Raw genomic sequence first — 13653 nt, 5'->3', positions numbered from 1 at the left:
AAATGACCTCAGAATTCTGTTTTAGAAGAGAGAAAATCAGACCTAAAGAAGTTAGGCCAGGCAAGGTTCTGTTCCTGTAATCCTATCTACTCAGGAGGCTGAGATCTGAGGATCGCAGTTCAGAACCAGTCCAGGCACTAAAGTCTGTGAGACTCTTATCTCCAATTAACCACTACAAAACTGGGGGTATGGCAGTAGCCTTTAGCTGAAGAGCTCAGGGACAGCTCCCAGGCCCAGAGTTCAAGCCCCATGACCGACCAAAAGAAAAAAAAAAGTTAGGTGCCAGAATCTGGAGTTTGGCCTAGTGGTAAGAGTGCTTGCCTAACATGCACAAAGACCCAGGTTCCATTCCTCAGTACCACATACATAGACAAAAGCTGTAAGTGGCATTGTGGCTTAAGTGGTAAAGCTCTAGCCTTGAGAAAACCCCAAGGACAGTGCTCAGGCCCTGAGTTTAAGCCCTAGGACTGGCAAAAAAAAAATTAGGTGCCAGGGAAACAGACAGACCTAGAACAAACCATGTTAACTGAGGTAAGCCAAACTCAGAGAGACAAATGGTTCAAGTTTTTTTTTAAGCCTAATTGTTATAAAAATTTATCTATTTTGGAGGGGTGGGGGGGGAGGGTAATGGGAACCAAGACATGTGAAAGGGTATCAATGTATGTGAATTAATGCACCTTCTATCTGGCAAATATCATGTAACCCTTTTATTAATTATAATAAAAAATATTAAAAAATTATCTATTTTTAAATTTTTATTGTAAAGATAATGTATCGTGCAAGTTTTCTCTCATATGCAGAAGCTAGATGAAAAATACAATGGGACATAATAAATTGTACAGATTTCTAGGAGTTCGTACACAGTGAGACCAAACAAAGAGGATACTCTTAGGAAAAGAACAGAAAGGCAAGGTCATACTAAATCCACTAGCACAACGATGTTCATTGCAGCACTATTTACCACAGCAAAGATATGGAACTAACCCAGATACCCCTCAGTTGATGAGTATAACAACAAGATGTGGTATTTATACACAATGGAATTCTATGCTGCTGTCAGAAATGACATCGCCCCATTTGTAAGGAAATGGAAAGGCTTAGAAAAAAATCATAGCAAGTAAGCCAGACTCAAAGGAACATAGGCTGAATGGTTTCCCTCATTTGTCATAATCAGTAGAAACCTTGGGCTCTACTAGCAGAGATCTGCAATAGAACAAAATCTAGATACATAAGGCCATATAGGATGACACTAAATGAAAGGACCTCCAGGATATAGAAACAAAAGCCATATAATGAGTGATTGTTGTCCTTAATGTACTATGTTATTTCTCATGTCTTTTGCTATCCCTTGGTTATCTCATATTGTTACAGTATTTCATCTTGTTACCTGATATATTGTATATATGCTTACTTGGTATTTGAAATAGGATAGGGAAGGGGGGAAAATAGGATGAGGGGTGGGGGTGAGGGAGAGAAATGAGGCCCAAGACATGAGAAAGGGTATCAATGTTTTTGAAGTAATGCAGCTTCTATCTGGTGAATATAATGTAACCCTTCTATTAACTACAATAAAAAAATATATGGAGAAAAAAAAGAACAGAAAGGCAGGATACCTATGTGGTGCATCTGATCATACAAAATAATACTGAAATTCAGGACATGGAAACAGAGGGGAAGAGGGAGAAAAACATGAGAAGAGGTATCAATGTTCAAGAACTAATGTACCCACTACTGACGAACGTAACTGTAACCCCTCTATACGTTACCCTGACAATAAAAAATATTTATTGAAATGAAATCCAGGAAATGGAAACAAGAAGTTTTTTCTTCTTTTTGTGTTTTTTCTTTCTTTTTGTTTTGTTTGTTCATTTATATGTCTTTGGGAGGGTAAGGGGCACAGATATTGACAAAGGGTGAACAAATGCAGCAGTGGTACTCACTGAACACTCTGCTGAAAATGAACTGTACAGCTTGTGGGTAGGGACAGGAGAGAAAAACTGGGAGAGCAAGGAAAGGGGCGACAATTGTCCAAAAAAAATGTTCTCTTAACCTGACTTCTGTAACTGTAACCTCTGTATACATCATCTTCATAATAACAATGAAAAACATTTTTTTAAGTTAGGTGGCCTTCCCAGTGCTACATTCTTGGGAATCTGTGGCTTAGACTCTTTCTATTCCATCAAGTGGCCTTATTCTGCCTTGTACATGTAAAGTATTATGTATTGCATACTTAAAAACAAATTCCATAAGAGTTGGGCCAACCAACTAAGCAAACAGGGGAAGCTGGCTAACTTTCACTCATGTAGTCCCATGCCTACACAGAGTTCAAACACTGCAACTGGTGTGCTAAGGGCTCTTACCTTCTTCCCTAGGTTTTACCAGTTCCACATAGGCTCAATGAGGAAAGGGTCTCCTAGATCTTCACATTTCTGGTTGGTGAGTCTTCAGACCTGACCTGCAGGCTCAGGTCAGAAGGTAACCTCATGTTCAGGTCTTAAAGAGCTTTCCTCATTCTCATCTGGAATCCTCTACAGAGGAAAATTCTAGAATGTTTCATTAATAAGTTACCTTGACAACGCCACAATGTAGGATATAGACATGATAGCACCTGCAAATGGAATGTGAGCAACACAATTTAGATGAGAGAACTAGCTCTCACTTATTGAAAGGCAGATTCCACATTCACTTTTTCTTTTGGTCACCACTGACTCTCAATCATTTTTGTATTCATAAATATAGAAAATTGTTGTGGGCCGAGTAACGCCATGTCTAATAACTTTCTGCTGAGACAAGGCAAGAGGCAGGGCGCAAGACTTGATGACCATTGGTTACAAATGTGTTATTGTTGATCACTCTCTGCTGGGACCTAGAGTGAGGGGATATTAGCTGGAGGGACTTCCTGGGGGGGGGGGCGTATTGGAGAGAGAGATTTGATTTTCCTGCCTTGATGAAGCTGCGTGGCGTCTCTGTGCTCTGGGGAAGGAAGGCTGAGTGCGGGAGGACAGTGGGCCCTCTCCTCTTGTGGCTCGGCCTGGTCGGGCGTGTTTTTCCCCATCCCTCCTACTAGTTTAGAGGGACTGGGGACGAAGGACCCTGACAGAAAATAACAGTTTCTTTCTTCAAAGAATGCCAAAACTACTAGTTAAAATATGGCCTAGGAAAGATCCATGGCTTTCATTTAAAAAAAAAAAACTTTCTACTATTGCCTCAGATGACTAAGAGTTTACAGCAAAGTCTTAGGGAAAGTTTTTAGAGGATTTTGTTTTAGGGTACTCTTGCCTTGGTTTCATTTGTATACTCATTCATCAAATAGTAGAGCATTTATTTTGTACTAGATATTGTTCCAAACCCTTCAGTAGGGCAAATAAACTGACAATAATTAGGAACTGGTGGCTCAATCTGTCATTTCAAGCTACATGAGAGGTTGAAATTAGAAGGATCACTGTGCCAGCAAGACATCAGAAAAGATGGTGACACTCTCTCCGCAGAGTGAAAATTAGATGTAGTGCACACATCTGTCACACCAGTTGTGATAAGAAGCTTAGAGTAGGTGGGTTACTACTCAAGCACATACCCAACTGGGAAGAGCAAACATACCTAAAAATTACCAGTGAGAAATAAGGCTAGAGGCATGGCTCAACTGGATTTCACTAAGATAACAAATGTAACACCTTAAGTTCAAACTCACACTACAAAACAAAAAAACAAAAGAAAAATCAAAAGCCTGACAAGGTCCTTTTTCATCTTGATGGTTACAGCTTGATGAGGAAAGCATTAAGTAATTGCAAAGAATAAGCATATAGACTAGAAGAGGAAGTTGGGAGTAGGCAAAGCCTTCAATACTAACAGAACTTGAATAAAAATGGGGTATAATCAGAGCAGTGGAATCCATGGGGAAAAGATGGGAAATGAACATGATGAGGGGTGTGTGACGATAAAAATATATTACATATACTACATTTATATGTATGGAGATAGTGAAACCTATCAAATTGAAGGAAGAGAGAAGGGATAAGGGAATGTAGCAGAGCATGAACTTGCTCTAAATACTATATATATATATATGTATATATATGTGTGTGTACATATATATACATATAGAGAGAGAATTTTCACATGAAACCCTGTTGTACTATTTTTTACTGAATACTAAACAAAAAAATAAATGGGGATAACATTTAAAAGGAATGATTTCAATGGAAACCCTTTTATAAACTACAAGGTTTTAAATATTATCTACCATTTCTAGGGGATATCCGTATTTCAGAATATATTCACATCCTAGAGAAGAAATGTACTGTGGTCCATGAATTAGGATAGATGGAGCAATACAGAATTAGGGAGTCAGCTTGCTTGGATACCAGTCCAACCTCTACTACATAATAGCTGTATGAAATATATAAAACCTCTTTGTGGCCACCTCTTGATTTATAAAACTAGTAACAATCATAGTTATACTGGGTACATAATGAGTTAATACATACTGTGGCAGCCATTGATAGTAGCCTAACTCATGTCCATTCTCCCTCTTGCCTTACCCAACAGCATCCCAATTTTGTTTTAGGTGGTAATGTGCCCATTCAACAAAACTTCATCTGCTAGGAATTAAGAGTGGGCATATAGCACAGTTCTGGTCAGTTGAGATATAAGCAGAAAGCTAGCGGCTGAGGTCTTGAGAAAAGTTCTTTTCCTGATTGAAAGAAGTCTCAGCTGACAGCAATCTTGTTCTCTTTGTGCTTTCCCTACTTTGCCTGGAAATAAGATGCAATGCCTAGAGGAGCAGCATGCATCTTTCAAGCAGTAGAAAGTATGTTTCAGGGCCAGGAATTTGGCCTAGTGGTAAGAGTACTTGCCTAGCATGCACAAAGACCTGGGTTCGATTCCTCAGTACTACATACATAGAAAAAGCCGTAAGTGGTGCTGTGGCTCAAATGGTAGAGTGCTAACCTCAAGGAAAGCCCAGGCCCTGAGTTCAAGCCCCAGGACTGGAAAAAAAAAAGTCAGAATAACACAGGATGAAGGGAGGACAAGACTGAGATGTGGATGACAGGATGAAGCTGTTTTCTTTTTCTTGGCATCCTACTATGTAGGATAAAGAAAAAACTATGTTACTCTTCTGCTATGACAGTTTTTTAGGTGCATGTAGCCAAATACATTCTGTGACCAATGTTTGTAAACTGTAGTGCTTTGGGAGGGGGTACCTGTGACACAGGATTCAATAAATATTGTTATTATCATTATTAATATATTGAGCCAGCACTCTGCTAGTTAACCAGGTGACTAGCAAATATTCCCTTAACTTCTTTATAATAGAATCTCAATTTTCCTTTATTGAATCAACTCTCTCAGAGACATGGCTAAGCAGAATGGTTGAGCATGTATAAGGCCCTGAATTCAAGCCAAGGTACCCAATAATCATCCCAAAGAGAAACGTAACTAAAAAAGAAGAAGAAAAGAAAACCATCCCTCTTCCAGTTCTCAGGTGTGTTTTTAAATGGCATAGAGACCAACCACTACTCTGTATGAGTCCTGATTAATTTAAACCAACTAGCACAACCTTCTCCTCAAGCAACAGTGATTGCTCAGATAAATAGGGAGGTACCTTACTTAGCCTAAGTGGTAACGAATCAGTACATCCTCTTCCCTTGGAAAAAGTGTTCAGATGTGAGCACATACATAAAAACAGGCAAAATGAAGGCTTCTGGAGAGAGTGTTGCTACACAGACTTCATGAATCACCCCCCAAGAATGGTCCTCTGAGTCAGGCTGTCACCATGATGAAGCCTGTCTAGAGGGTAAAATTGATACATGAAAAATGATTGAACAAAAGAAAATCAGAGAAATGAAGTTGAATAATAAATCTCTAGGTTAAAACTTAACATGTGGTAACTAGTTTGGGTGGGTTCTTCTGTCATGTACAACTACACAAAGGGAAAAATTTCAAACTCTGATCTAGTGTATCTACTTTAAAAAATCTATGGTTAAGATGGACACCGGTGACTCACAACTGTAATTCTATTCAGGAGGCTGAGACCTGAAGATTATAGTTCAAAGACAGTCTGGGCAAGAAAACCTATGACAGCTTCATCTCCAACAAATTATCCCCCCAAAAAGCTGTAAAGGGGCTGAAGTAGTAGAGCACTAGCCCTGAGCAAAAAGAGCTCAGGGATAGTGCCCAAGCCCTGAGTTCAAGCCTGAGAACTGGTTTAAAAAGTAAAAAACTACATTCGAGCGCAATATAAATCCTTACCCAAATCATTCTTCCAAAACAAAAAATAGCAATAGAAACCACAATCAACTTGCAATTTTGTGTATTCATTCAAATTTCTCTTTCTTTTGACAAAGTCAGCTGGTTCAGTGTTTTATTTTTGTTTTTAGTAAATATGCCCATGAGAACTCCATGAAGGACAGACACGCATGTAAGTTTTAGAATGAATACTGGGCCCAGAGGCAGATTATGGAAATCTATGACTAATAGTGAAATAATATTCAGACAGTTGTCATGGTAGCCTGCTCATTCTGTACAAAATAGAATCCACTGTAACAGTAGTTAGCAGAGGGAAAATGCTAGTACTAATTGGTTTGGGTTTTATTATTGTACATATCCCTTCAGACCACCCCATTTATATAAAAAGATCTCAAATATTTAAAATTATTAATAAAAATATGTATGAGGCTTTAGTTTAACACCCGCACCACTCTTGAAATCTCTCCATCAAACTACAGACAATAGTCCAGAGGAGGGTTTGATTGTGTACATAGTTGAATTCATCCAGACACCTAAATGAAACAGTGTTATGGACACAGAGGCAGTTGCCCTTTTCATTGACTGTTCTCAGATGTTGCTGTCAAAGTAATGTGCCAACCCAGGCAAGAAATCCCATGAGACTCTTATCTCCAATTAACCACCAAAAAGCTAGAAATGGAGCTTTGGCCCAAGTGGTCCAGCACTAACTTTTTTGTTGTTTTGTTTTGTTTTTGGCCAGTCCTGGACCTTGAACTCTCAGGGCCTGAGCTCTATCCCTGGGCTTTTCTCAAGGCTAGTGGTCTACTGCTTAAGCACTCTACCACTAGGCCAAACTCCCAGCCCCTCCAGAACTAGTATTGAGCAGAAAAAGCTAAGGGATAGCACCCAGGCCTTAAATTCAAGCCCCAATACTGGCATAAAACAAAGGAAAAAACCCCTAAGCAGTAGCAAATTTGTTCTGTGCTCAGAAGAATGACTAGAAACTAAGAATATTTCAAGACAGAGGGTGACAAAGTATTCTGGGCAAATCTATTTCTCTCTAGAATGGCTGCTTGTATAAAATTCCATCTCATTCAATGTAATTGTGGATGATTTCAAAGATTATATAGACAGATGGTCTCGAGAGTAGCACCACATAGTGGCTTTCTTCATTATTATTCAGGCTTTGGTACATTAATCACACTCTCTCCTTTTCTATCTGCCTTCTTCTCTTTGAGTTTCTTCCTTAAGAGAGGCAGGGCCGATTAAAATCCAGTATAATCAGACATTAGGCAAAGGACATCAAGCCATTATCTTCCATTAACATCTTAGAACAAATTACTCCTTTAATGTTCTTCAAACTTCTTGAAATGGGACATCATGAACTTAAAAACAAAAATTTCCACATCACTAAACACTGGGATACTAGATATACTACAACATAAATTGGGATGCAGAACAATCCTTCAGCTGCTGGTCAGCAGATTAAAAAATATTAATCAAAGCTGGGCACGGTGGCTCATGCCTGTAATCCCCTTTATGTTAAAAGCTCTGGAGAAACTAGGAATCCATGGAACATTCCTCAATATAATAAAGGCTGTGTATGACAAACCCACTGCTAGTATTACACTTAATGGTGAAAAGCTAAAGCCATTGCCTCTAAAATCAGGAACAAGACAAGGATGCCCACTCTCTCCACTCCTCTTTAACATAGTATTAGAATTCCTAGCCAGTGCAATAAGGCAAGAAGCAAGCATAAAGGGGATCCAAGTAGGGAAAGAGGAAGTAAAACTAGCCCTCTTTGCAGATGACATGATTCTGTATTTAAAGAATCCTATAGACTCTACTCCCAAGCTCCTTGAGCTGATTCAAAACTTTGGAAGGGTAGCAGGCTATAAAATTAACCCTCAAAAATTAACTGCCTTCCTCTACGCCAACAGTGAGAAGAACGAGGCAATAATCAGGAAAGCAACTCCTTTCACAATAGCCTCAAAGAAAATAAAGTACCTAGGAATTAGCTTAACTAAGAATGTAAAGGACTTTTTTGATGAAAACTTTAAAACCCTAAAAAAGGAAATTAAAGCAGAACTAAGGAAATGGAAAAACCTCCCATGCTCCTGGATTGGAAGAATCAACATTGTGAAAATGACAATCTTGCCAAGGGCTATCTACAAATTCAACGCAATACCCATCAATATCCCAATGGCATTCTTTAAAGAAATAGAAGAGGCAATCCAAAATTTCATATGGAATAATAAAAGACCCCGTATAGCAAAAACACTTCTTAGCAGAAAGAACAGCGCCGGAGGAATTTCAATTCCAAACTTTACACTATTACAGAGCTATAATTATCAAAACAGCTTGGTACTGGCACAAGAACAGGCCTGAAGACCAATGGAATAGAACTGAGGACCCAGATATTAAACCACAGACCTATAGCCACCTAATCTTCGACAAGGGAGCCAAAAATATAGAATGGAAAAAAGACAGCCTCTTCAACAAGTTGTGTTGGCAGAACTGGTTAAGCACCTGCAGAAAACTAAAGTTGGATCCTTCTTTGTCACCCTGCACTAGAATTAACTCCAAATGGATCAAAGACCTGGAGGTAAAAGCTGACACACTGAAAACTTTACAAGAAGGAATAGGAGATACACTAGGCCTCCTTGGCACAGGTCGAAACTTTCTAGGACCAAGAATCACAGCAAATAAGAGAAAGGCTGGATAAGTGGGACTGCATTAAACTGCGGAGCTTTTGTATGGCAAAGGACATAGCTAGTAAATTAATTAGGAAGCCTACAGAATGGGAGAAGATCTTCACCAACTAAACAACGGACAAAGGCCTCATATCTAAAATATATCAACAACTCAAAAAATTGAATCACTCCAAAACTAATCTCCAAAGTAACAACCATCCCATTAAAAAATGGGCCAAAGACTTAAAGAGAGTCTTCTTGAAGAAGAAACAAAAATGGCCTATAGACACATGAAGAAATGCTCAACCTCTCTGGTCATAAAAGAAATGCAAATCAAAACAACTCTAAGATTCCACCTCACTCCAGTTAGAATGGCCAGGATCAGGAAAACGAATAACAACAGATGCTGGAGGGGATGTGGCCAGGAGGGATCACTACTACACTGTTGGTGGGAGTGCAAACTCGTTCAACCACTATGGAGAGCAGTATGGCAGTGCCTCAAAAGACTAAAATAGAGCTCCCCTATGACCCAGCAATTCCAGTACTTGGCATTTACCCAACCATCCAGAAACTAGGGCATACTAAATCCACTACCACAACAATGTTCATTGCAGCTTTATTCACCATAGCAAAAATATGGAACCAATCTAGATGTCCCTCAGTTGATGAGTGGATCAACAAGTTGCGGTATTTGTACACAATGGAATTCTATGCTGCTGTCAGAAAAAACGACATCGCCCCATTTGTTAGGAAATGGAAAGTCTTAGAAAAAATCATATTAAGTGAAGTAAGACAGACTCAAAGGAACTTAGGCTCAATGGTTTCCCTCATTTGTCATAATCAGTAGAAACCTTGGGCTCTACTAGCAGAGATCTGCAGTAGAGCAAAACCTTGATACATAAGGCCATCTAGTATGAAGCTAATTGAAAAGACCTCCAGGATATTGAAACAAAAGCCATATAATGAATGATTGTTGTCCTTAATGTGCTATGTAATCTCTCATCTCTTTTGCTGTCCCTTGGTTATCTCATATTGTTACAGTATCTCACTTTGTTATCTGATATATTGGATTTATTTGTATTTGGTTATTTGAAATTGGATAGGGAAGGGGGAAACCAAGAAGGGGGAGGGGAGGGTAATGGGGACCAAGACATGTAAAAGGGTATCAATATATGGGAATTAATGCACCTTCTATCTGGCAAATATCATGTAACCCTTTTATTAATTACAATAAAAAATATAAAAAAATTATTAATCAAAGCTGGGCATGGTGGCTCATGCCTGTAATCCTAGCTACTCAGGAGGCTGAGAACTAAGGATCACAGTTCAAAGCCAGCCCAGGCACTAAAGTCCATGAGACTCTCATCTCCAATTAACCACTAGAAAACCAGAAGTGGCGCTGTGGCTCAAGGGATAGGGTGGTAGCCTTGAACTAAAGAGTTCAGGGACAATACCCAGGCCATGGGGTAGTGCAGTAGCCTTGAGCTGAAGAGCTCAGGGACAGCATGCAGGCCCAGAGTCCAAGCCCCACGACCAACCCCCCCCCAGGGGAAAAAAAACCATGATATGGAAAATAGCTAGCTACAGGTAAGAAATGTAGAAACATTAATTTGATAGAATTCGTATTTTTCCTCCCTTAAATGGAACTCCTGTTTAACAATGAAAGTTAACATCAAGGTTTTTATTTTTCACATGTAACAAAGAATCTGAAGTAGGAAATTTGTTATTGTGACTAAACTATGTAGTTTTTTTCTTCGTAATTGTCACAATAAAATTTCATAATGGGCCAGGCACCCATAGCTTGCACCTGTAATCTAAGCTACTCAAAGGGCTGAGATCTGAGGACTGCATTTTGAAGCCAGCTCAGAAAGGAAAGCCCATGAGACTATGATTTCCAATTTACCATTGAAGAGCGGAAGTAGAGCTGTATCTCAAGTGGTAGAAAGCTATCCTTGATCAAACAAGGCCCGGGACAGTGCTCAGGCCCTGAGTTCATGCCCCATGACTGGCACAAACCTAGAAACTCACATTACATAATGGTCACAAAATGTTTCTTCTACCTCTAGTACCACATGGGAAAAATATGGTAAAGGACTAAAGTCAAAATGGAGCAATCAAACACTCCTTTACTAGAAGTGCTTTTAGAAACCCACATTTATATACTGCTATTCAGAAATGTCTTCTAGCTACAAGGGGCCTAGGAAATCAAGCTGCTTTAGTGAGACACATTGCAAATTCAAACAAAATCAGGAAGCATAGTGCAGAGGTTAAACATATCGGAGCCAGACTGTCTGGGTTTAAAACCTTGTTCGTTTTTAGTTTGCTTTATGACTTAGGTTACCTTATAATTTTCCCACCTATAAGCTATGGATAATACCACTGTCTTTCCCACAGGATGTCTGTGAGGATTAAATGAGTTAGTATAAGAACTTAGTACAGTCTCTAATATATAGCAAACCTATGTTCTATTGTTATTAACAAGGGAAAGAAGACGTGTATTTGCCATACATACGAGCAGTATCTGACACAAATGTGTTGCAGTCTCGTAACTGTACTTGACCTGGATACTGTGCCACATGTGAACAAACACCCTGCTCTGAGAACTGCTTTGAAACTAAAATCCTATCTCATCACAAATAGCCATGACCATTAACCTTATACCTTTTTTTTCCCCTTAAGGCTAGCACTCTGCCCCTTGAGCAACAGAGCCACTTCCAGCTTTTTCTGTGCCTGTGGTACCAAAGAATCAAATTCAGGGCTTCATGCATTCGAGGCAAGTACTCTACCACCAGGCTCTGCTCCCAGCCCTTTTGGGGTGTGGGTCGTGGGACTTGAACTTTAGGCCTGGGCATTGTCTCTGAGCTCTTCGACTCAAGGCTACCACCCTACCCCTTAAGCCACAACGCCACTTAGAGTTTTCTGGTGGTTAACTGGAGATGAGCCACATGGACTTTTTAGTGCCAAAGCTGGCTTTGAACTGTGATCCTCAGATCTCAGCCTCCTGAGAAGATAGGATTACTTATGCCCATTTCTTTCTTTTTTGCATATATTTTTTATTGTAATTAATAGAAGGGTTACATTATATTCAGATAGAAGGTGCATTACTTCCCACTTATGCCCATTTCTGAGGAATGCAAAATAAGCAAACTTTCAAGTGTTTGAGCCAGGGAACCAATGTCAGTCACTGTGCAATTTTAGACATAGATTGTCTGGACACTTTCTCTTACAAGTTTCAGTAAATCCATTCCAGGTGCCTTCAGCAAACTGACGAAACTACCTCCATTTTTCATCTGTCTTTCCTAGACTAACAGGACCCTCAGTCTTGAAAGAGGCCTTGAGAGGAATATTTCAGGGGACACAGGAAACTAGATACTCAAAAACCTTGACATTATTACTCAGCATACCTCTAACTACTATGGTGGAAAAAGTCACACGACAGATAACTGCCTTCATTTTTCTACCTGGAAAATAGGAACTTTTAGCACCACAGGAGAAAAGGTGGGGTGTGACCAGTCGAATCCTTGTATTTCACAGGGGAGAAGCTGAGGCTTGGACTGTGACCTGGTGGCCAAAGAATACACAGCTGATGAGTAGTCACCCACATTAGTGCTCAGTCCACCCACCTGTTTCCTCCAGGACCCTGCTCAGAAAAACACAAGTAGACGGAACAGACTTGCTTTTCTTCAAGCAGTGCCATTTATCTGTTGTCTGGCTGAGAAGATGCCAGAGACTGCTCCCTGAGGTCAAGTCAGCCTGGGTGCCTAAAGATGTTCACTCCAAATGGTTTTACTCGGTTTTCAACTTAAGGGGGATGATGAATGCTAGGATGGCAACCAAGATCCATCCAGAAGTCCTGGAGAAAGCAAAATGATAGTGACAGTGAAAAGCAAGCCCAGATCATTTCGGTGAGAGTCCACGCAAGCAAGCACAGGCGGGGTTAATTGTCCATCTATGCAGTTACTGAGGGCCAGTGGTGGACTTAACCCTCACAGCTTTCATATCTGTCGTTTGGAATTCGCACTGCCCTGTGACCGTAGGGCCTGGGACCTTCGAGATCCATGGCCTGTGCTGCTCCTCCAATAGCTGCCATAGGGAAATGGTGGTCACCTTGGGCGCCCCACGCTCACTGGCGCCTTGGACAAGCAAGTCACCGGAGGAGCCGAGGCCTGGGCCCTCCGCCGCCTTCCCACGTGGGCCACACAGCCGCCCACCCTGTTGACGCCCGCCCTCCCCACCCGTCCCGGCCCTTCGGGAACCTTCCACCCCCCTCCCAGGACTCAGCCCTCCCAGCCCCAAGCCAGGCGGGCCTTCCCGGGACCTCCTCACCTCGGACGCCCCACACCGGTGGAGCCCAGGCCCCGCCTCACTTCGCTCCTGGGCAAAACGCAAAGCTCTGGTCCCGGGGAGCCGGGGAAGCTTCCAGAAGGAGCTGGGTTCCCGCAGGACACTCCTCTGCCCTTCCCTGCCAGGGCTGCGTTTGGGGAGGGAGCAGGAGGGGACCTGGAGGGTGAGCTGGGGGCTGAGCCAGCCCTGCTTACAGGCCCTGCAGGTGACTCTTGAGGAGCAGCCCCTCTAGGTCGCAAAAGCTTGGGTTCGGAATTCTCTGGCGAATTTGGCGCCTAAGAGGCGGGAAGGGGCGGGGCTAAGGCGGGCCGAGAGCGTGCAGCGCTTCGGAGGAGAGCGGAGTGTGAGGTAACTCTATAAGAACGCCGCCTGAGCCCTTTCCTCACATGAG

General features: G+C 41.3%; 1 protein-coding gene across 1 annotated transcript in view; it reads right to left on the bottom strand.

Annotated features, from left to right (window-relative positions):
• The window catches only part of Ppef1 (protein phosphatase with EF-hand domain 1), a 76014-nt gene extending 73510 nt beyond the window's left edge, over positions 1 to 2504 (bottom strand). The window contains exon 1 of the mRNA XM_090326792.1: positions 2361 to 2504. The gene's annotated coding sequence lies outside the window, so the exon portion shown is untranslated. The remainder of the gene's footprint in view (positions 1 to 2360) is intronic.
• Positions 2505 to 13653: the final 11149 nt, after the last annotated feature.

This window comes from Megascapheus bottae, chromosome X (genome assembly GCF_031878675.1).
Source record: "Megascapheus bottae isolate mThoBot1 chromosome X, mThoBot2.hap1, whole genome shotgun sequence".
Lineage (NCBI taxonomy): Eukaryota > Metazoa > Chordata > Mammalia > Rodentia > Geomyidae > Megascapheus > Megascapheus bottae.
Note: the sequence above shows the minus strand (reverse complement) of the source record. Positions and strands in the feature narration are given on the sequence as shown.